Raw genomic sequence first — 25221 nt, 5'->3', positions numbered from 1 at the left:
GGGACTAGGAAACAGACTGAGAAACCAGAGTAAGGGTTTCTCCTGCAACCCGTTCCTTTGTGCTGGATGAACGAACGTCTCTCCACATGCTCAGTTCTGAGAGATAAGTGTGTGTGAAAGCCGTACTTCACCTATCTTGAAGGGAACACAAAGTTTCTCTTCAGTTGCAAACTCCACTACATACATATATATGGGGAGGTACAAGCACCAACTCGGTTTTACAGTGAAAACGGCAGGCACTTCAAACCGGCACTAGGAAACAGACTGAGAACCCAGAGTAAGGGTTTCTCCTGCAACCCGTTCCCTTTGTGCTGGATGAACGAACGTCTCTCCACATGCTCATTTCTGAGAGATAAAAGTGTGTGAAAGCCGTCCTTCACCTAGCTTGAAGGGAACACAAAGTTTCTTTTCAGTTGCAAACTCCACTTCATACATATATATGGGGAGGTACTAGCTCCAACTCGGTTTTACAGTGAAAACGGCAGGCACTTCAAACCGGCACTAGGAAACAGACTGGGAAACCAGAGTAAGGGTTTATCCTGCAACCCGTTCCCTTTGTGCTGGATGAACGAACGTCTCTCCACATGCTCAGTTCTGAGAGATAAGTGTGTGTGAAAGCCGTCCTTCACCTATCTTGAAGGGAACACAAAGTTTCTTTTCAGTTGCAAACTCCACTCCATACATATATATGGGGTGGTACAAGCTCCAACCCGGGTTTATAGTGAAAACGGCAGGTACTTCAAACCGGGACTAGGAAACAGACTGAGAAACCAGAGTAAGGGTTTCTCCTGCAACCCGTTCCCTTTGTGCTGGATGAACGAACGTCTCTCCACATGCTCATTTCTGAGAGATAAAAGTGTGTGAAAGCCGTCCTTCACCTAGCTTGAAGGGAACACAAAGTTTCTTTTCAGTTGCAAACTCCACTTCATACATATATATGGGGAGGTACTAGCTCCAACTCGGTTTTACAGTGAAAACGGCAGGCACTTCAAACCGGCACTAGGAAACAGACTGGGAAACCAGAGTAAGGGTTTATCCTGCAACCCGTTCCCTTTGTGCTGGATGAACGAACGTCTCTCCACATGCTCAGTTCTGAGAGATAAGTGTGTGTGAAAGCCGTCCTTCACCTAGCTTGAAGGGAACACAAAGTTTCTTTTCAGTTGCAAACTCCACTCCATACATATATATGGGGTGGTACAAGCTCCAACCCGGGTTTATAGTGAAAACGGCAGGTACTTCAAACCGGGACTAGGAAACAGACTGAGAAACCAGAGTAAGGGTTTCTCCTGCAACCCGTTCCCTTTGTGCTGGATGAACGAACGTCTCTCCACATGCTCAGTTCTGAGAGATAAGTGTGTGTGAAAGCCGTCCTTCACCTAGCTTGAAGGGAACACAAAGTTTCTTTTCAGTTGCAAATTCCACTCCATACATATATATGGGGAGGTACAAGCTCCAACTCGGTTTTACAGTGAAAACGGAGGGACTTCAAACCGGCACTAGGAAACAGACTGAGAAACCTGAGTAAGGGTTTTTCCTGCAACCCGTTCCTTTGTGCTGGATGAACGAACGTCTCTCCACATGCTCAGTTCTGAGAGATAAGTGTGTGTGAAAGCCGTACTTCACCTATCTTGAAGGGAACACAAAGTTTCTCTTCAGTTGCAAACTCCACTCCATACATATATATGGGGAGGTACAAGCACCAACTCGGTTTTACAGTGAAAACGGCAGGCACTTCAAACCGGCACTAGGAAACAGACTGAGAAACCAGAGTAAGGGTTTCTCCTGCAACCCGTTCCCTTTGTGCTGGATGAACGAACGTCTCTCCACATGCTCATTTCTGAGAGATAAAAGTGTGTGAAAGCCGTCCTTCACCTAGCTTGAAGGGAACACAAAGTTTCTTTTCAGTTGCAAACTCCACTTCATACATATATATGGGGAGGTACTAGCTCCAACTCGGTTTTACAGTGAAAACGGCAGGCACTTCAAACCGGCACTAGGAAACAGACTGGGAAACCAGAGTAAGGGTTTATCCTGCAACCCGTTCCCTTTGTGCTGGATGAACGAACGTCTCTCCACATGCTCAGTTCTGAGAGATAAGTGTGTGTGAAAGCCGTCCTTCACCTATCTTGAAGGGAACACAAAGTTTCTTTTCAGTTGCAAACTCCACTCCATACATATATATGGGGTGGTACAAGCTCCAACCCGGGTTTATAGTGAAAACGGCAGGTACTTCAAACCGGGACTAGGAAACAGACTGAGAAACCAGAGTAAGGGTTTCTCCTGCAACCCGTTCCTTTGAGCTGGATGAACGAACGTCTCTCCACATGCTCAGTTCTGAGAGATAAGTGTGTGTGAAAGCCGTCCTTCACCTAGCTTGAAGGGAACACAAAGTTTCTTTTCAGTTGCCAACACCACTCCATACCTATATATGGGGAGGTACAAGCTCCAACTCGGTTTTACAGTGAAAACGGCAGGCACTTCAAACCGGCACTAGGAAACACACTGAGAAACCAGAGTAAAGGTTTCTCATGCAACCCGTTCCCTTTGTGCTGGATGAACGAACGTCTCTCCACATGCTCAGTTCTGAGAGATAAGTGTGTGTGAAAGCCGTCCTTCACCTAGCTTGAAGGGAACACAAAGTTTCTTTTCAGTTGCAAATTCCACACCATACATACATATGGGGAGGTACAAGCTCCAACTCGGGTTTACAGTGAAAACGGCCGGCACTTCAAACCGGCACTAGGAAACACACTGAGAAACCAGAGTAAGGGTTTCTCCTGCAACCTGTTCCCTTTGTGCTGGAAGAACGAAAGTCTCTCCACATGCTCAGTTCTGAGAGATAAGTGTGTGTGAAAGCCGACCTTCACCTAGCTTGAAGGGAACACAAAGTTTCTTTTCAGTTGCAAACCCCACTCCATACATATATATGGGGTTGTACAAGCTCCAACCTGGGTTTATAGTGAAAACGGCAGGCACTTCAAACCGGCACTAGGAAACAGACTGAGAAACCAGAGTAAGGGTTTCTCCTGCAACCCGTTCCCTTTGGCCTGGATGAACGAACGTCTCTCCACATGCTCAGTTCTGAGAGATAAGCGTGTGTGAAAGCCGTCCTTCACCTAGCTTGAAGGGAACACAAAGTTTCTTTTCAGTTGCAAATTCCACACCATACATATATATGGGGAGGTACAAGCTCCAACTCGGGTTTACAGTGAAAACGGCAGGCACTTCAAACCGGCACTAGGAAACAGACTGAGAAACCAGAGTAAGGGTTTCTCCTGCAACCCGTTCCCTTTGTGCTGGATGAACGAACGTCTCTCCACATGCTCATTTCTGAGAGATAAAAGTGTGTGAAAGCCGTCCTTCACCTAGCTTGAAGGGAACACAAAGTTCCTTTTCAGTGGCAATCTCCACTTCATACATATATATGGGGAGGTACAAGCTCCAACTCGGTTTTACAGTGAAAACGGCAGGCACTTAAAACCGGCACTAGGAAACAGACTGGGAAACCAGAGTAAGGATTTCTCCTGCAACCCGTTCCCTTTGTGCTGGATGAACGAACGTCTCTCCACATGCTCATTTCTGAGAGATAAAAGTGTGTGAAAGCCGTCCTTCACCTAACTTGAAGGGAACACAAAGTTCCTTTTCAGTTGCAAACTCCACTTCATACATATATATGGGGAGGTACAAGCTCCAACTCGGTTTTACAGTGAAAACGGCAGGCACTTCAAACCGGCACTAGGAAACAGACTGGGAAACCAGAGTAAGGGTTTCTCCTGCAACCCGTTCCCTTTGTGCTGGATGAACGAACGTCTCTCCACATGCTCAGTTCTGAGAGATAAGTGTGTGTGAAAGCCGTCCTTCACCTAGCTTGAAGGGAACACAAAGTTTCTTTTCAGTTGCCAACTCTATTCCATACATATATATGGGGAGGTACAAGCTCCAACTCGGTTTTACAGTGAAAACGGCAGGCACTTCAAACCGGCACAAGGAAACAGACTGAGAAACTAGAGTAACGGTTTCCCTGCAACCCGTTCCCTTTGTGCTGGATGAACGAACGTCTCTCCACATGCTCAGTTCTGAGAGATAAGTGTGTGTGAAAGCCGTCCTTCACCTAGCTTGAAGGGAACACAAAGTTTCTTTTCAGTTGCAAACTCCACTCCATACAAATATATGGGGAGGTACAAGCACCAACTCGGTTTTACAGTGAAAACGGCAGGCACTTCAAACCGGCACTAGGAAACAGACTGAGAAACCAGAGTAAGGGTTTCTCCTGCAACCCGTTCCTTTGAGCTGGATGAACGAACGTTTCTCCACATGCTCAGTTCTGAGAGATAAGTGTGTGTGAAAGCCGTCCTTCACCTAGCTTGAAGGGAACACAAAGTTTCTTTTCAGTTGCAAATTCCACACCATACATATATATGGGGAAGTACAAGCTCCAACACGGGTTTACAGTGAAAACGGCCGGCACTTCAAACCGGCACTAGGAAACACACTGAGAAACCAGAGTAAGGGTTTCTCCTGCAACCTGTTCCATTTGTGCTGGAAGAACGAATGTCTCTCCACATGCTCAGTTCTGAGAGATAAGTGTGTGTGAAAGCCGACCTTCACCTAGCTTGAAGGGAACACAAAGTTTCTTTTCAGTTGCAAACCCCACTCCATACATATATATGGGGTTGTACAAGCTCCAACCTGGGTTTATAGTGAAAACGGCAGGCACTTCAAACCGGCACTAGGAAACAGACTGAGAAACCAGAGTAAGGGTTTCTCCTGCAACCCGTTCCCTTTGTGCTGGATGAACGAACGTCTCTCCACATGCTCAGTTCTGAGAGATAAGCGTGTGTGAAAGCCGTCCTTCACCTAGCTTGAAGGGAACACAAAGTTTCTTTTCAGTTGCAAATTCCACACCATACATATATATGGGGAGGTACAAGCTCCAACTCGGGTTTACAGTGAAAACGGCAGGCACTTCAAACCGGCACTAGGAAACAGACTGAGAAACCAGAGTAAGGGTTTCTCCTGCAACCCGTTCCCTTTGTGCTGGATGAACGAACGTCTCTCCACATGCTCAGTTCTGAGAGATAAAAGTGTGTGAAAGCCGTCCTTCACCTAGCTTGAAGGGAACACAAAGTTCCTTTTCAGTTGCAATCTCCACTTCATACATATATATGGGGAGGTACAAGCTCCAACTCGGTTTTACAGTGAAAACGGCAGGCACTTAAAACCGGCACTAGGAAACAGACTGGGAAACCAGAGTAAGGGTTTCTCCTGCAACCCGTTCCCTTTGTGCTGGATGAACGAACGTCTCTCCACATGCTCATTTCTGAGAGATAAAAGTGTGTGAAAGCCGCCCTTCACCTAGCTTGAAGGGAACACAAAGTTCCTTTTCAGTTGCAAACTCCACTTCATACATATATATGGGGAGGTACAAGCTCCAACTCGGTTTTACAGTGAAAACGGCAGGCACTTATAGCCGGCACTAGGAAACAGACTGGGAAACCAGAGTAAGGGTTTCTCCTGCAACCCGTTCCCTTTGTGCTGGATGAACGAACGTCTCTCCACATGCTCAGTACTGAGAGATAAGTGTGTGTGAAAGCCGTCCTTCACCTAGCTTGAAGGAAACACAAAGTTTCTTTTCAGTTGCAAACTCCAATCCATACATATATATGGGGAGGTACAAGCTCCAACTCAGTTTTACGTTGAAAACGGCAGGCACTTGAAACCGGCACTAGGAAACAGACTGAGAAACCAGAGTAAGGGTTTCTCCTGCAACCCGTTCCCTTTGTGCTGGATGAACGAACGTCTCTCCACATGCTCAGTTCTGAGAGATAAGTGTGTGTGAAAGCCGTACTTCACCTAACTTGAAGGGAACACAAAGTTTCTTTTCAGTTGCCAACTCTATTCCATACATATATATGGGGAGGTACAAGCTCCAACTCGGTTTTACAGTGAAAACGGCAGGCACTTCAAACCGGCACAAGGAAACAGACTGAGAAACTAGAGTAACGGTTTCCCTGCAACCCGTTCCCTTTGTGCTGGATGAACGAACGTCTCTCCACATGCTCAGTTCTGAGAGATAAGTGTGTGTGAAAGCCGACCTTCACCTAGCTTGAAGGGAACACAAAGTTTCTTTTCAGTTGCAAACTCCACTCCATACATATATATGGGGTTGTACAAGCTCCAACCTGGGTTTATAGTGAAAACGGCAGGCACTTCAAACCGGCACTAGGAAACACACTGAGAAACCAGAGTAAGGGTTTCTCCTGCAACCCGTTCCCTTTGTGCTGGATGAACGAACGTCTCTCCACATGCTCACTTCTGAGAGATAAGTGTGTGTGAAAGCCGTACTTCACCTATCTTGAAGGGAACACAAAGTTTCTCTTCAGTTGCAAACTCCACTGCATACATATATATGTGGCGCAACAAGCTCCAACTCGGTTTTACAGTGAAAACGGCAGGCACTTCAAACCGGCACTAGGAAACAGACTGAGAAACCAGAGTAAGGGTTTCTCCTGCAACCCGTTCCCTTTGTGCTGGATGAACGAACGTCTCTCCACATGCTCATTTCTGAGAGATAAAAGTGTGTGAAAGCCGTCCTTCACCTAGCTTGAAGGGAACACAAAATTTCTTTTCAGTTGCAAACTCCACACCATACCTATATATGGGGAGGTACAAGCTCCAACTCGGTTTTACAGTGAAAACGGCAGGCACTTCAAACCGGCACTAGGAAACAGACTGAGAAACCAGAGTAAGGGTTTCTCCTGCAACCCGTTCCCTTTGTGCTGGATGAACGAACGTATCTCCACATGCTCAGTTCTGAGGGATAAGTGTGTGTGAAAGCCGTACTTCACCTAGCTTGAAGGGAACACAAAGTTTCTTTTCAGTTGCAAACTCCACTCCATACATATATATGGGGTGGTACAAGCTCCAACCCGGCTTTATAGTGAAAACGGCAGGCACTTCAAACCGGCACTAGGAAACAGACTGAGAAAGCAGAGTAAGGGTTTCTCCTGCAACCCGTTCCTTTGAGCTGGATGAACGAACGTCTCTCCACATGCTCAGTTCTAAGAGATAAGTGTGTGTGAAAGCCGTCCTTCACCTAGTTTGAAGGGAACACAAAGTTTCTTTTCAGTTGCAAACTTCATTCCATAAATATATATGGGGAGGTACAAGCTCCAACTCGGTTTTACAGTGAAAACGGAGGGACTTCAAACCGGCACTAGGAAACAGACTGAGAAACCTGAGTAAGGGTTTCTTCTGCAACCCGTTCCCTTTGTGCTGGATGAACGAACGTCTATCCACATGCTCAGTTCTGAGAGATAAGTGTGTGTGAAAGCCGTCCTTCACCTAGCTTGAAGGGAACACAAAGTTTCTTTTCGTTGCCAACTCCACTCCATACATATATATGGGGAGGTACAAGCTCCAACTCGGGTTTATAGTGAAAACAGCAGGCACTTCAAACCGGCACTAGGAAACAGACTGAGAAACCAGAGAAATTGTTTCTCCTGCAACCTTTTCCCTTTGTGCTGGATGAAAGAACGTCTCTCCACATGCTCACTTCTGAGAGATAAGTGTGTGTGAAAGCCGTCCTTCACCTAGCTTGAAGGGAACACAAAGTTTCTTTTCAGTTGCCAACTCCACTCCATACATATATATGGGGAGGTACAAGCTCCAACTCGGTTTTACAGTGAAAACGGCAGGCACTTCAAACCGGCACTAGGAAACAGACTGAGAAACCAGAGTAAGGGTTTCTCCTGCAACCCGTTCCCTTTGTGCTGGATGAACGAACGTCTCTCCACATGCTCACTTCTGAGAGATAAGTGTGTGTGAAAGCCGTCCTTCACCTAGCTTCAAGGGAACACAAAGTTTCTTTTCAGTTGCAAACTCCACTCCATACATATATATGGGGAGGTACAAGCTCCAACTCGGTTTTACAGTGAAAAAGGCAGGCACTTCAAACCGGCACTAGGAAACAAACTGAGAAACCAGAGTAAGGGTTTCTCCTGCAACCCGTTCCCTTTGTGCTGGATGAACGAACGTCTCTCCACATGCTCACTTCTGAGAGATAAGTGTGTGTGAAAGCCGTCCTTCACCTAGCTTGAAGGGAACACAAAGTTTCTTTTCAGTTGCAAACTCCACTCCATACAAATATATGGGGAGGTACAAGCTCCAACTCGGTTTTCCAGTGAAAACGGCAGGCACTTCAAACCGGCACTAGGAAACAGACTGAGAAACCAGAGTAAGGGTTTCTCCTGCAACCCGTTCCCTTTGTGCTGGATGAACGAACGTCTCTCCACATGCTCATTTCTGAGAGATAAAAGTGTGTGAAAGCCGTCCTTCACCTAGCTTGAAGGGAACACAAAGTTTCTTTTCAGTTGCAAACTCCACACCATACATATATATGGGGAGGTACAAGCTCCAACTCGGTTTTACAGTGAAAACGGCAGGCACTTCAAACCGGCACTAGGAAACAGACTGAGAAACCAGAGTAAGGGTTTCTCCTGCAACCCGTTCCCTTTGTGCTGGATGAACGAACGTATCTCCACATGCATGGTTCTGAGGGATAAGTGTGTGTGAAAGCCGTACTTCACCTAGCTTGAAGGGAACACAAAGTTTCTTTTCAGTTGCAAACTCCACTCCATACATATATATGGGGTGGTACAAGCTCCAACCCGGCTTTATAGTGAAAACGGCAGGCACTTCAAACCGGCACTAGGAAACAGACTGAGAAACCAGCGTAAGGGTTTCTCCTGCAACCCGTTCCTTTGAGCTGGATGAACGAACGTCTCTCCACATGCTCAGTTCTGAGAGATAAGTGTGTGTGAAAACCGTCCTTCACCTAGCTTGAAGGGAACACAAAGTTTCTTCTCAGTTGCCAACACCACTCCATACATACATATGGGGAGGTACAAGCTCCAACTCGGTTTTAAATTGAAAACGGCAGGCACTTCAAACCGGCACTAGGAAACAGACTGAGAAAGCAGAGTAAGGGTTTCTCCTGCAACCCGTTCCTTTGAGCTGGATGAACGAACGTCTCTCCACATGCTCAGTTCTAAGAGATAAGTGTGTGTGAATGCCGTCCTTCACCTAGTTTGAAGGGAACACAAAGTTTCTTTTCAGTTGCAAACTTCATTCCATAAATATATATGGGGAGGTACAAGCTCCAACTCGGTTTTACAGTGAAAACGGAGGGACTTCAAACCTGCACTAGGAAACAGACTGAGAAACCTGAGTAAGGGTTTCTTCTGCAACCCGTTCCCTTTGTGCTGGATGAACGAACGTCTATCCACATGCTCAGTTCTGAGAGATAAGTGTGTGTGAAAGCCGTCCTTCACCTAGCTTGAAGGGAACACAAAGTTTCTTTCGTTGCCAACTCCACTCCATACATATATATGGGGAGGTACAAGCTCCAACTCGGGTTTATAGTGAAAACAGCAGGCACTTCAAACCGGCACTAGGAAACAGACTGAGAAACCAGAGTAATTGTTTCTCCTGCAACCTTTTCCCTTTGTGCTGGATGAACGAACGTCTCTCCACATGCTCACTTCTGAGAGATAAGTGTGTGTGAAAGCCGTCCTTCACCTAGCTTGAAGGGAACACAAAGTTTCTTTTCAGTTGCCAACTCCACTCCATACATATATATGGGGAGGTACAAGCTCCAACTCGGTTTTACAGTGAAAACGGCAGGCACTTCAAACCGGCACTAGGAAACAGACTGAGAAACCAGAGTAAGGGTTTCTCCTGCAACCCGTTCCCTTTGTGCTGGATGAACGAACGTCTCTCCACATGCTCACTTCTGAGAGATAATTGTGTGTGAAAGCCGTCCTTCACCTAGCTTCAAGGGAACACAAAGTTTCTTTTCAGTTGCAAACTCCAATCCATACATATATATGGGGAGGTACAAGCTCCAACTCGGTTTTACAGTGAAAAAGGCAGGCACTTCAAACCGGCACTAGGAAACAAACTGAGAAACCAGAGTAAGGGTTTCTCCTGCAACCCGTTCCCTTTGTGCTGGATGAACGAACGTCTCTCCACATGCTCACTTCTGAGAGATAAGTGTGTGTGAAAGCCGTCCTTCACCTAGCTTGAAGGGAACACAAAGTTTCTTTTCAGTTGCAAACTCCACTCCATACAAATATATGGGGAGGTACAAGCTCCAACTCGATTTTACAGTGAAAACGGCAGGCACTTCAAACCGGCACTAGGAAACAGACTGAGAAACCAGAGTAAGGGTTTCTCCTGCAACCCGTTCCCTTTGTTCTGGATGAACGAACGTCTCTCCACATGCTCAGTTCTGAGAGATAAGTGTGTGTGAAAGCCGTCCTTCACCTAGCTTGAAGGGAACACAAAGTTTCTTTTCAGTTGCCAACTCCACTCCATACATATATATGGGGAGGTACAAGCTCCAACTCGGTTTTACAGTGAAAACGGAGGGACTTCAAACCGGCACTAGGAAACAGACTGAGAAACCAGAGTAAGGGTTTCTCCTGCAACCCGTTCCCTTTGTGCTGGATGAACGAACGTCTCTCCACATGCTCAGTTCTGAGAGATAAGTGTGTGTGAAAGCCGTCCTTCACCTAGCTTGAAGGGAACACAAAGTTTCTTTTCAGTTGCCAACTCCACTCCATACATATATATGGGGAGGTACAAGCTCCAACTCGGGTTTACAGTGAAAACGGCAGGCACTTCAAACCGGCACTAGGAAACAGACTGAGAAACCAGAGTAAGGGTTTCTCCTGCAACCCGTTCCCTTTGTGCTGGATGAACGAACGTCTCTCCACATGCTCACTTCTGAGAGATAATTGTGTGTGAAAGCCGTCCTTCACCTACCTTGAAGGGAACACAAAGTTTCTTTTCAGTTGCAAACTCCACTCCATACAAATATATGGGGAGGTACAAGCACCAACTCGGTTTTACAGTGAAAACGGCAGGCATTTCAAACCGGCACTAGGAAACAGACTGAGAAACCAGAGTAAGGGTTTCTCCTGCAACCCGTTCCCTTTGTGCTGGATGAACGAACGTATCTCCACATGCTCAGTTCTGAGGGATAAGTGTGTGTGAAAGCCGTACTTCACCTAGCTTGAAGGGAACATAAAGTTTCTTTTCAGTTGCAAACTCCACTCCATACATATATATGGGGTGGTACAAGCTCCAACCCGGCTTTATAGTGAAAACGGCAGGCACTTCAAACCGGCACTAGGAAACAGACTGAGAAAGCAGAGTAAGGGTTTCTCCTGCAACCCGTTCCTTTGAGCTGGATGAACGAACGTCTCTCCACATGCTCAGTTCTAAGAGATAAGTGTGTGTGAAAGCCGTCCTTCACCTAGTTTGAAGGGAACACAAAGTTTCTTTTCAGTTGCAAACTTCATTCCATAAATATATATGGGGAGGTACAAGCTCCAACTCGGTTTTACAGTGAAAACGGAGGGACTTCAAACCGGCACTAGGAAACACACTGAGAAACCTGAGTAAGGGTTTCTTCTGCAACCCGTTCCCTTTGTGCTGGATGAACGAACGTCTCTCCACATGCTCAGTTCTGAGAGATAAGTGTGTGTGAAAGCCGTCCTTCACCTAGCTTGAAGAGAACACAAAGTTTCTTTTCGTTGCCAACTCCACTCCATACATATATATGGGGAGGTACAAGCTCCAACTCGGGTTTATAGTGAAAACAGCAGGCACTTCAAACCGGCACTAGGAAACAGACTGAGAAACCAGAGTAATTGTTTCTCCTGCAACCTTTTCCCTTTGTGCTGGATGAACGAACGTCTCTCCACATGCTCACTTCTGAGAGATAAGTGTGTGTGAAAGCCGTCCTTCACCTAGCTTGAAGGGAACACAAAGTTTCTTTTCAGTTGCCAACTCCACTCCATACCTATATATGGGGAGGTACAAGCTCCAACTCGGTTTTACAGTGAAAACGGCAGGCACTTCAAACCGGCACTAGGAAACAGACTGAGAAACCAGAGTAAGGGTTTCTCCTGCAACCCGTTCCCTTTGTGCTGGATGAACGAACGTCTCTCCACATGCTCACTTCTGAGAGATAAGTGTGTGTGAAAGCCGTCCTTCACCTAGCTTCAAGGGAACACAAAGTTTCTTTTCAGTTGCAAACTCCAATCCATACATATATATGGGGAGGTACAAGCTCCAACTCGGTTTTACAGTGAAAAAGGCAGGCACTTCAAACCGGCACTAGGAAACAAACTGAGAAACCAGAGTAAGGGTTTCTCCTGCAACCCGTTCCCTTTGTGCTGGATGAACGAACGTCTCTCCACATGCTCACTTCTGAGAGATAAGTGTGTGTGAAAGCCGTCCTTCACCTAGCTTGAAGGGAACACAAAGTTTCTTTTCAGTTGCAAACTCCACTCCATACAAATATATGGGGAGGTACAAGCTCCAACTCGGTTTTACAGTGAAAACGGCAGGCACTTCAAACCGGCACTAGGAAACAGACTGAGAAACCAGAGTAAGGGTTTCTCCTGCAACCCGTTCCCTTTGTTCTGGATGAACGAACGTCTCTCCACATGCTCAGTTCTGAGAGATAAGTGTGTGTGAAAGCCGTCCTTCACCTAGCTTGAAGGGAACACAAAGTTTCTTTTCAGTTGCCAACTCCACTCCATACATATATATGGGGAGGTACAAGCTCCAACTCGGTTTTACAGTGAAAACGGAGGGACTTCAAACCGGCACTAGGAAACAGACTGAGAAACCAGAGTAAGGGTTTCTCCTGCAACCCGTTCCCTTTGTGCTGTATGAACGAACGTCTCTCCACATGCTCAGTTCTGAGAGATAAGTGTGTGTGAAAGCCGTCCTTCACCTAGCTTGAAGGGAACACAAAGTTTCTTTTCAGTTGCCAACTCCACTCCATACATATATATGGGGAGGTACAAGCTCCAACTCGGGTTTACAGTGAAAACCGCAGGCACTTCAAACCGGCACTAGGAAACAGACTGAGAAACCAGATTAAGGGTTTCTCCTGCAACCCGTTCCCTTTGTGCTGGATGAACGAACGTCTCTCCACATGCTCATTTCTGAGAGATAAAAGTGTGTGAAAGCCGTCCTTCACCTAGCTTGAAGGGAACACAAAGTTCCTTTTCAGTTGCAATCTCCACTTCATACATATATATGGGGAGGTACAAGCTCCAACTCGGTTTTACAGTGAAAACGGCAGGCACTTAAAACCGGCACTAGGAAACAGACTGGGAAACCAGAGTAAGGGTTTCTCCTGCAACCCGTTCCCTTTGTGCTGGATGAACGAACGTCTCTCCACATGCTCATTTCTGAGAGATAAAAGTGTGTGAAAGCCGCCCTTCACCTAGCTTGAAGGGAACACAAAGTTCCTTTTCAGTTGCAAACTTCACTTCATACATATATATGGGGAGGTACAAGCTCCAACTCGGTTTTACAGTGAAAACGGCAGGCACTTATAGCCGGCACTAGGAAACAGACTGGGAAACCAGAGTAAGGGTTTCTCCTGCAACCCGTTCCCTTTGTGCTGGATGAACGAACGTCTCTCCACATGCTCAGTACTGAGAGATAAGTGTGTGTGAAAGCCGTCCTTCACCTAGCTTGAAGGAAACACAAAGTTTCTTTTCAGTTGCAAACTCCAATCCATACATATATATGGGGAGGTACAAGCTCCAACTCAGTTTTACGTTGAAAACGGCAGGCACTTGAAACCGGCACTAGGAAACAGACTGAGAAACCAGAGTAAGGGTTTCTCCTGCAACCCGTTCCCTTTGTGCTGGATGAACGAACGTCTCTCCACATGCTCAGTTCTGAGAGATAAGTGTGTGTGAAAGCCGTACTTCACCTAACTTGAAGGGAACACAAAGTTTCTTTTAAGTTGCCAACTCTATTCCATACATATATATGGGGAGGTACAAGCTCCAACTCGGTTTTACAGTGAAAACGGCAGGCACTTCAAACCGGCACAAGGAAACAGACTGAGAAACTAGAGTAACGGTTTCCCTGCAACCCGTTCCCTTTGTGCTGGATGAACGAACGTCTCTCCACATGCTCAGTTCTGAGAGATAAGTGTGTGTGAAAGCCGACCTTCACCTAGCTTGAAGGGAACACAAAGTTTCTTTTCAGTTGCAAACTCCACTCCATACATATATATGGGGTTGTACAAGCTCCAACCTGGGTTTATAGTGAAAACGGCAGGCACTTCAAACCGGCACTAGGAAACACACTGAGAAACCAGAGTAAGGGTTTCTCCTGCAACCCGTTCCCTTTGTGCTGGATGAACGAACGTCTCTCCACATGCTCACTTCTGAGAGATAAGTGTGTGTGAAAGCCGTACTTCACCTATCTTGAAGGGAACACAAAGTTTCTCTTCAGTTGCAAACTCCACTGCATACATATATATGTGGAGCAACAAGCTCCAACTCGGTTTTACAGTGAAAACGGCAGGCACTTCAAACCGGCACTAGGAAACAGACTGAGAAACCAGAGTAAGGGTTTCTCCTGCAACCCGTTCCCTTTGTGCTGGATGAACGAACGTCTCTCCACATGCTCATTTCTGAGAGATAAAAGTGTGTGAAAGCCGTCCTTCACCTAGCTTGAAGGGAACACAAAATTTCTTTTCAGTTGCAAACTCCACACCATACCTATATATGGGGAGGTACAAGCTCCAACTCGGTTTTACAGTGAAAACGGCAGGCACTTCAAACCGGCACTAGGAAACAGACTGAGAAACCAGAGTAAGGGTTTCTCCTGCAACCCGTTCCCTTTGTGCTGGATGAACGAACGTATCTCCACATGCTCAGTTCTGAGGGATAAGTGTGTGTGAAAGCCGTACTTCACCTAGCTTGAAGGGAACACAAAGTTTCTTTTCAGTTGCAAACTCCACTCCATACATATATATGGGGTGGTACAAGCTCCAACCCGGCTTTATAGTGAAAACGGCAGGCACTTCAAACCGGCACTAGGAAACAGACTGAGAAAGCAGAGTAAGGGTTTCTCCTGCAACCCGTTCCTTTGAGCTGGATGAACGAACGTCTCTCCACATGCTCAGTTCTAAGAGATAAGTGTGTGTGAAAGCCGTCCTTCACCTAGTTTGAAGGGAACACAAAGTTTCTTTTCAGTTGCAAACTTCATTCCATAAATATATATGGGGAGGTACAAGCTCCAACTCGGTTTTACAGTGAAAACGGAGGGACTTCAAACCGGCACTAGGAAACAGACTGAGAAACCTGAGTAAGGGTTTCTTCTGCAACCCGTTCCCTTTGTGCTGGATGAACGAACGTCTATCCACATGCTCAGTTCTGAGAGATAAGTGTGTGTGAAAGCCGTCCTTCACCTAGCTTGAAGGGAACACAAAGTTTCTTTTCGTTGCCAACTCCACTCCATACATATATATGGGGAGGTACAAGCTCCAACTCGGGTTTATAGTGAAAACAGCAGGCACTTCAAACCGGCACTAGGAAACAGACTGAGAAACCAGAGAAATTGTTTCTCCTGCAACCTTTTCCCTTTGTGCTGGATGAAAGAACGTCTCTCCACATGCTCACTTCTGAGAGATAAGTGTGTGTGAAAGCCGTCCTTCACCTAGCTTGAAGGGAACACAAAGTTTCTTTTCAGTTGCCAACTCCACTCCATACATATATATGGGGAGGTACAAGCTCCAACTCGGTTTTACAGTGAAAACGGCAGGCACTTCAAACCGGCACTAGGAAACAGACTGAGAAACCAGAGTAAGGGTTTCTCCTGCAACCCGTTCCCTTTGTGCTGGATGAACGAACGTCTCTCCACATGCTCACTTCTGAGAGATAAGTGTGTGTGAAAGCCGTCCTTCACCTAGCTTCAAGGGAACACAAAGTTTCTTTTCAGTTGCAAACTCCACTCCATACATATATATGGGGAGGTACAAGCTCCAACTCGGTTTTACAGTGAAAAAGGCAGGCACTTCAAACCGGCACTAGGAAACAAACTGAGAAACCAGAGTAAGGGTTTCTCCTGCAACCCGTTCCCTTTGTGCTGGATGAACGAACGTCTCTCCACATGCTCACTTCTGAGAGATAAGTGTGTGTGAAAGCCGTCCTTCACCTAGCTTGAAGGGAACACAAAGTTTCTTTTCAGTTGCAAACTCCACTCCATACAAATATATGGGGAGGTACAAGCTCCAACTCGGTTTTCCAGTGAAAACGGCAGGCACTTCAAACCGGCACTAGGAAACAGACTGAGAAACCAGAGTAAGGGTTTCTCCTGCAACCCGTTCCCTTTGTGCTGGATGAACGAACGTCTCTCCACATGCTCATTTCTGAGAGATAAAAGTGTGTGAAAGCCGTCCTTCACCTAGCTTGAAGGGAACACAAAGTTTCTTTTCAGTTGCAAACTCCACACCATACATATATATGGGGAGGTACAAGCTCCAACTCGGTTTTACAGTGAAAACGGCAGGCACTTCAAACCGGCACTAGGAAACAGACTGAGAAACCAGAGTAAGGGTTTCTCCTGCAACCCGTTCCCTTTGTGCTGGATGAACGAACGTATCTCCACATGCTTAGTTCTGAGGGATAAGTGTGTGTGAAAGCCGTACTTCACCTAGCTTGAAGGGAACACAAAGTTTCTTTTCAGTTGCAAACTCCACTCCATACATATATATGGGGTGGTACAAGCTCCAACCCGGCTTTATAGTGAAAACGGCAGGCACTTCAAACCGGCACTAGGAAACAGACTGAGAAACCAGCGTAAGGGTTTCTCCTGCAACCCGTTCCTTTGAGCTGGATGAACGAACGTCTCTCCACATGCTCAGTTCTGAGAGATAAGTGTGTGTGAAAACCGTCCTTCACCTAGCTTGAAGGGAACACAAAGTTTCTTCTCAGTTGCCAACACCACTCCATACATACATATGGGGAGGTACAAGCTCCAACTCGGTTTTAAATTGAAAACGGCAGGCACTTCAAACCGGCACTAGGAAACAGACTGAGAAAGCAGAGTAAGGGTTTCTCCTGCAACCCGTTCCTTTGAGCTGGATGAACGAACGTCTCTCCACATGCTCAGTTCTAAGAGATAAGTGTGTGTGAAAGCCGTCCTTCACCTAGTTTGAAGGGAACACAAAGTTTCTTTTCAGTTGCAAACTTCATTCCATAAATATATATGGGGAGGTACAAGCTCCAACTCGGTTTTACAGTGAAAACGGAGGGACTTCAAACCTGCACTAGGAAACAGACTGAGAAACCTGAGTAAGGGTTTCTTCTGCAACCCGTTCCCTTTGTGCTGGATGAACGAACGTCTATCCACATGCTCAGTTCTGAGAGATAAGTGTGTGTGAAAGCCGTCCTTCACCTAGCTTGAAGGGAACACAAAGTTTCTTTCGTTGCCAACTCCACTCCATACATATATATGGGGAGGTACAAGCTCCAACACGGGTTTATAGTGAAAACAGCAGGCACTTCAAACCGGCACTAGGAAACAGACTGAGAAACCAGAGTAATTGTTTCTCCTGCAACCTTTTCCCTTTGTGCTGGATGAACGAAAGTCTCTCCACATGCTCACTTCTGAGAGATAAGTGTGTGTGAAAGCCGTCCTTCACCTAGCTTGAAGGGAACACAAAGTTTCTTTTCAGTTGCCAACTCCACTCCATACATATATATGGGGAGGTACAAGCTCCAACTCGGTTTTACAGTGAAAACGGCAGGCACTTCAAACCGGCACTAGGAAACAGACTGAGAAACCAGAGTAAGGGTTTCTCCTGCAACCCGTTCCCTTTGTGCTGGATGAACGAACGTCTCTCCACATGCTCACTTCTGAGAGATAATTGTGTGTGAAAGCCGTCCTTCACCTAGCTTCAAGGGAACACAAAGTTTCTTTTCAGTTGCAAACTCCAATCCATACATATATATGGGGAGGTACAAGCTCCAACTCGGTTTTACAGTGAAAAAGGCAGGCACTTCAAACCGGCACTAGGAAACAAACTGAGAAACCAGAGTAAGGGTTTCTCCTGCAACCCGTTCCCTTTGTGCTGGATGAACGAACGTCTCTCCACATGCTCACTTCTGAGAGATAAGTGTGTGTGAAAGCCGTCCTTCACCTAGCTTGAAGGGAACACAAAGTTTCTTTTCAGTTGCAAACTCCACTCCATACAAATATATGGGGAGGTACAAGCTCCAACTCGATTTTACAGTGAAAACGGCAGGCACTTCAAACCGGCACTAGGAAACAGACTGAGAAACCAGAGTAAGGGTTTCTCCTGCAACCCGTTCCCTTTGTTCTGGATGAACGAACGTCTCTCCACATGCTCAGTTCTGAGAGATAAGTGTGTGTGAAAGCCGTCCTTCACCTAGCTTGAAGGGAACACAAAGTTTCTTTTCAGTTGCCAACTCCACTCCATACATATATATGGGGAGGTACAAGCTCCAACTCGGTTTTACAGTGAAAACGGAGGGACTTCAAACCGGCACTAGGAAACAGACTGAGAAACCAGAGTAAGGGTTTCTCCTGCAACCCGTTCCCTTTGTGCTGGATGAACGAACGTCTCTCCACATGCTCAGTTCTGAGAGATAAGTGTGTGTGAAAGCCGTCCTTCACCTAGCTTGAAGGGAACACAAAGTTTCTTTTCAGTTGCCAACTCCACTCCATACATATATATGGGGAGGTACAAGCTCCAACTCGGGTTTACAGTGAAAACGGCAGGCACTTCAAACCGGCACTAGGAAACAGACTGAGAAACCAGAGTAAGGGTTTCTCCTGCAACCCGTTCCCTTTGTGCTGGATGAACGAACGTCTCTCCACATGCTCACTTCTGAGAGATAATTGTGTGTGAAAGCCGTCCTTCACCTACCTTGAAGGGAACACAAAGTTTCTTTTCAGTTGCAAACTCCACTCCATACAAATATATGGGGAGGTACAAGCACCAACTCGGTTTTACAGTGAAAACGGCAGGCATTTCAAACCGGCACTAGGAAACAGACTGAGAAACCAGAGTAAGGGTTTCTCCTGCAACCCGTTCCCTTTGTGCTGGATGAACGAACGTATCTCCACATGCTCAGTTCTGAGGGATAAGTGTGTGTGAAAGCCGTACTTCACCTAGCTTGAAGGGAACATAAAGTTTCTTTTCAGTTGCAAACTCCACTCCATACATATATATGGGGTGGTACAAGCTCCAACCCGGCTTTATAGTGAAAACGGCAGGCACTTCAAACCGGCACTAGGAAACAGACTGAGAAAGCAGAGTAAGGGTTTCTCCTGCAACCCGTTCCTTTGAGCTGGATGAACGAACGTCTCTCCACATGCTCAGTTCTAAGAGATAAGTGTGTGTGAAAGCCGTCCTTCACCTAGTTTGAAGGGAACACAAAGTTTCTTTTCAGTTGCAAACTTCATTCCATAAATATATATGGGGAGGTACAAGCTCCAACTCGGTTTTACAGTGAAAACGGAGGGACTTCAAACCGGCACTAGGAAACACACTGAGAAACCTGAGTAAGGGTTTCTTCTGCAACCCGTTCCCTTTGTGCTGGATGAACGAACGTCTATCCACATGCTCAGTTCTGAGAGATAAGTGTGTGTGAAAGCCGTCCTTCACCTAGCTTGAAGAGAACACAAAGTTTCTTTTCGTTGCCAACTCCACTCCATACATATATATGGGGAGGTACAAGCTCCAACTCGGGTTTATAGTGAAAACAGCAGGCACTTCAAACCGGCACTAGGAAACAGACTGAGAAACCAGAGTAATTGTTTCTCCTGCAACCTTTTCCCTCTGTGCTGGATGAACGAACGTCTCTCCACATGCTCACTTCTGAGAGATAAGTGTGTGTGAAAGCCGTCCTTCACCTAGCTTGAAGGGAACACAAAGTTTCTTTTCAGTTGCCAACTCCACTCCATACCTATATATGGGGAGGTACAAGCTCCAACTCGGTTTTACAGTGAAAACGGCAGGCACTTCAAACCGGCACTAGGAAACAGACTGAGAAACCAGAGTAAGGGTTTCTCCTGCAACCCGTTCCCTTTGTGCTGGATGAACGAACGTCTCTCCACATGCTCACTTCTGAGAGATAAGTGTGTGTGAAAGCCGTCCTTCACCTAGCTTCAAGGGAACACAAAGTTTCTTTTCAGTTGCAAACTCCAATCCATACATATATATGGGGAGGTACAAGCTCCAACTCGGTTTTACAGTGAAAAAGGCAGGCACTTCAAACCGGCACTAGGAAACAAACTGAGAAACCAGAGTAAGGGTTTCTCCTGCAACCCGTTCCCTTTGTGCTGGATGAACGAACGTCTCTCCACATGCTCACTTCTGAGAGATAAGTGTGTGTGAAAGCCGTCCTTCACCTAGCTTGAAGGGAACACAAAGTTTCTTTTCAGTTGCAAACTCCACTCCATACAAATATATGGGGAGGTACAAGCTCCAACTCGGTTTTACAGTGAAAACGGCAGGCACTTCAAACCGGCACTAGGAAACAGACTGAGAAACCAGAGTAAGGGTTTCTCCTGCAACCCGTTCCCTTTGTTCTGGATGAACGAACGTCTCTCCACATGCTCAGTTCTGAGAGATAAGTGTGTGTGAAAGCCGTCCTTCACCTAGCTTGAAGGGAACACAAAGTTTCTTTTCAGTTGCCAACTCCACTCCATACATATATATGGGGAGGTACAAGCTCCAACTCGGTTTTACAGTGAAAACGGAGGGACTTCAAACCGGCACTAGGAAACAGACTGAGAAACCAGAGTAAGGGTTTCTCCTGCAACCCGTTCCCTTTGTGCTGTATGAACGAACGTCTCTCCACATGCTCAGTTCTGAGAGATAAGTGTGTGTGAAAGCCGTCCTTCACCTAGCTTGAAGGGAACACAAAGTTTCTTTTCAGTTGCCAACTCCACTCCATACATATATATGGGGAGGTACAAGCTCCAACTCGGGTTTACAGTGAAAACGGCAGGCACTTCAAACCGGCACTAGGAAACAGACTGAGAAACCAGATTAAGGGTTTCTCCTGCAACCCGTTCCCTTTGTGCTGGATGAACGAACGTCTCTCCACATGCTCACTTCTGAGAGATAATTGTGTGTGAAAGCCGTCCTTCACCTACCTTGAAGGGAACACAAAGTTTCTTTTCAGTTGCAAACTCCACTCCATACATATATATGGGGAGGTACAAGCTCCAACTCGGTTTTACAGTGAAAACGGAGGGACTTCAAACCGGCACTAGGAAACAGACTGAAAAACCTGAGTAAGAGTTTCTCCTGCAACCCGTTCCCTTTGTGCTGGATGAACGAACGTCTCTCCACATGCTCAGTTCTGAGAGATAAGTGTGTGTGAAAGCCGTCCTTCACCTAGCTTGAAGGGAACACAAAGTTTCTTTTCAGTTGCAAATTCCACTCCATACATATATATGGGGAGGTACAAGCTCCAACTCGGTTTTACAGTGAAAACGGAGGGACTTCAAACCGGCACTAGGAAACAGACTGAGAAACCTGAGTAAGGGTTTCTCCTGCAACCCGTTCCTTTGTGCTGGATGAACGAACGTCTCTCCACATGCTCAGTTCTGAGAGATAAGTGTGTGTGAAAGCCGTACTTCACCTATCTTGAAGGGAACACAAAGTTTCTCTTCAGTTGCAAACTCCACTCCATACATATATATGGGGAGGTACAAGCACCAACTCGGTTTTACAGTGAAAACGGCAGGCACTTCAAACCGGCACTAGGAAACAGACTGAGAAACCAGAGTAAGGGTTTCTCCTGCAACCCGTTCCCTTTGTGCTGGATGAACGAACGTCTCTCCACATGCTCATTTCTGAGAGATAAAAGTGTGTGAAAGCCGTCCTTCACCTAGCTTGAAGGGAACACAAAGTTTCTTTTCAGTTGCAAACTCCACTTCATACATATATATGGGTAGGTACTAGCTCCAACTCGGTTTTACAGTGAAAACGGCAGGCACTTCAAACCGGCACTAGGAAACAGACTGGGAAACCAGAGTAAGGGTTTATCCTGCAACCCGTTCCCTTTGTGCTGGATGAACGAACGTCTCTCCACATGCTCAGTTCTGAGAGATAAGTGTGTGTGAAAGCCGTCCTTCACCTATCTTGAAGGGAACACAAAGTTTCTTTTCAGTTGCAAACTCCACTCCATACATATATATGGGGTGGTACAAGCTCCAACCCGGGTTTATAGTGAAAACGGCAGGTACTTCAAACCGGGACTAGGAAACAGACTGAGAAACCAGAGTAAGGGTTTCTCCTGCAACCCGTTCCTTTGAGCTGGATGAACGAACGTCTCTCCACATGCTCAGTTCTGAGAGATAAGTGTGTGTGAAAGCCGTCCTTCACCTAGCTTGAAGGGAACACAAAGTTTCTTTTCAGTTGCCAACACCACTCCATACCTATATATGGGGAGGTACAAGCTCCAACTCGGTTTTACAGTGAAAACGGCAGGCACTTCAAACCGGCACTAGGAAACACACTGAGAAACCAGAGTAAGGGTTTCTCCTGCAACCTGTTCCCTTTGTGCTGGAAGAACGAAAGTCTCTCCACATGCTCAGTTCTGAGAGATAAGTGTGTGTGAAAGCCGACCTTCACCTAGCTTGAAGGGAACACAAAGTTTCTTTTCAGTTGAAACCCCACTCCATACATATATATGGGGTTGTACAAGCTCCAACCTGGGTTTATAGTGAAAACGGCAGGCACTTCAAACCGGCACTAGGAAACAGACTGAGAAACCAGAGTAAGGGTTTCTCCTGCAACCCGTTCCCTTTGTGCTGGATGAACGAACGTCTCTCCACATGCTCAGTTCTGAGAGATAAGCGTGTGTGAAAGCCGTCCTTCACCTAGCTTGAAGGGAACACAAAGTTTCTTTTCAGTTGCAAATTCCACACCATACATATATATGGGGAGGTACAAGCTCCAACTCGCGTTTACAGTGAAAACGGCAGGCACTTCAAACCGGCACTAGGAAACAGACTGAGAAACCAGAGTAAGGGTTTCTCCTGCAACCCGTTCCCTTTGTGCTGGATGAACGAACGTCTCTCCACATGCTCATTTCTGAGAGATAAAAGTGTGTGAAAGCCGTCCTTCACCTAGCTTGAAGGGAACACAAAGTTCCTTTTCAGTGGCAATCTCCACTTCATACATATATATGGGGAGGTACAAGCTCCAACTCGGTTTTACAGTGAAAACGGCAGGCACTTCAAACCGGCACTAGGAAACAGACTGGGAAACCAGAGTAAGGGTTTCTCCTGCAACCCGTTCCCTTTGTGCTGGATGAACGAACGTCTCTCCACATGCTCAGTTCTGAGAGATAAGTGTGTGTGAAAGCCGTCCTTCACCTAGCTTGAAGGGAACACAAAGTTTCTTTTCAGTTGCCAACTCTATTCCATACATATATATGGGGAGGTACAAGCTCCAACTCGGTTTTACAGTGAAAACGGCAGGCACTTCAAACCGGCACAAGGAAACAGACTGAGAAACTAGAGTAACGGTTTCCCTGCAACCCGTTCCCTTTGTGCTGGATGAACGAACGTCTCTCCACATGCTCAGTTCTGAGAGATAAGTGTGTGTGAAAGCCGTCCTTCACCTAGCTTGAAGGGAACACAAAGTTTCTTTTCAGTTGCAAACTCCACTCCATACAAATATATGGGGAGGTACAAGCACCAACTCGGTTTTACAGTGAAAACGGCAGGCACTTCAAACCGGCACTAGGAAACAGACTGAGAAACCAGAGTAAGGGTTTCTCCTGCAACCCGTTCCTTTGAGCTGGATGAACGAACGTTTCTCCACATGCTCAGTTCTGAGAGATAAGTGTGTGTGAAAGCCGTCCTTCACCTAGCTTGAAGGGAACACAAAGTTTCTTTTCAGTTGCAAATTCCACACCATACATATATATGGGGAAGTACAAGCTCCAACTCGGGTTTACAGTGAAAACGGCCGGCACTTCAAACCGGCACTAGGAAACACACTGAGAAACCAGAGTAAGGGTTTCTCCTGCAACCTGTTCCATTTGTGCTGGAAGAACGAATGTCTCTCCACATGCTCAGTTCTGAGAGATAAGTGTGTGTGAAAGCCGACCTTCACCTAGCTTGAAGGGAACACAAAGTTTCTTTTCAGTTGCAAACCCCACTCCATACATATATATGGGGTTGTACAAGCTCCAACCTGGGTTTATAGTGAAAACGGCAGGCACTTCAAACCGGCACTAGGAAACAGACTGAGAAACCAGAGTAAGGGTTTCTCCTGCAACCCGTTCCCTTTGTGCTGGATGAACGAACGTCTCTCCACATGCTCAGTTCTGAGAGATAAGCGTGTGTGAAAGCCGTCCTTCACCTAGCTTGAAGGGAACACAAAGTTTCTTTTCAGTTGCAAATTCCACACCATACATATATATGGGGAGGTACAAGCTCCAACTCGGGTTTACAGTGAAAACGGCAGGCACTTCAAACCGGCACTAGGAAACAGACTGAGAAACCAGAGTAAGGGTTTCTCCTGCAACCCGTTCCCTTTGTGCTGGATGAACGAACGTCTCTCCACATGCTCATTTCTGAGAGATAAAAGTGTGTGAAAGCCGTCCTTCACCTAGCTTGAAGGGAACACAAAGTTCCTTTTCAGTTGCAATCTCCACTTCATACATATATATGGGGAGGTACAAGCTCCAACTCGGTTTTACAGTGAAAACGGCAGGCACTTAAAACCGGCACTAGGAAACAGACTGGGAAACCAGAGTAAGGGTTTCTCCTGCAACCCGTTCCCTTTGTGCTGGATGAACGAACGTCTCTCCACATGCTCATTTCTGAGAGATAAAAGTGTGTGAAAGCCGTCCTTCACCTAGCTTGAAGGGAACACAAAGTTCCTTTTCAGTTGCAAACTCCACTTCATACATATATATGGGGAGGTACAAGCTCCAACTCGGTTTTACAGTGAAAACGGCAGGCACTTATAGCCGGCACTAGGAAACAGACTGGGAAACCAGAGTAAGGGTTTCTCCTGCAACCCGTTCCCTTTGTGCTGGATGAACGAACGTCTCTCCACATGCTCAGTACTGAGAGATAAGTGTGTGTGAAAGCCGTCCTTCACATAGCTTGAAGGAAACACAAAGTTTCTTTTCAGTTGCAAACTCCAATCCATACATATATATGGGGAGGTACAAGCTCCAACTCAGTTTTACGTTGAAAACGGCAGGCACTTGAAACCGGCACTAGGAAACAGACTGAGAAACCAGAGTAAGGGTTTCTCCTGCAACCCGTTCCCTTTGTGCTGGATGAACGAACGTCTCTCCACATGCTCAGTTCTGAGAGATAAGTGTG

Source organism: Vicugna pacos, chromosome 30 (assembly GCF_048564905.1).
Source record: "Vicugna pacos chromosome 30, VicPac4, whole genome shotgun sequence".
In the NCBI taxonomy this organism is placed as follows: domain Eukaryota; kingdom Metazoa; phylum Chordata; class Mammalia; order Artiodactyla; family Camelidae; genus Vicugna; species Vicugna pacos.
The sequence above is the reverse complement of the archived record's forward strand: the minus strand, read 5'-3'. Positions refer to the sequence as shown.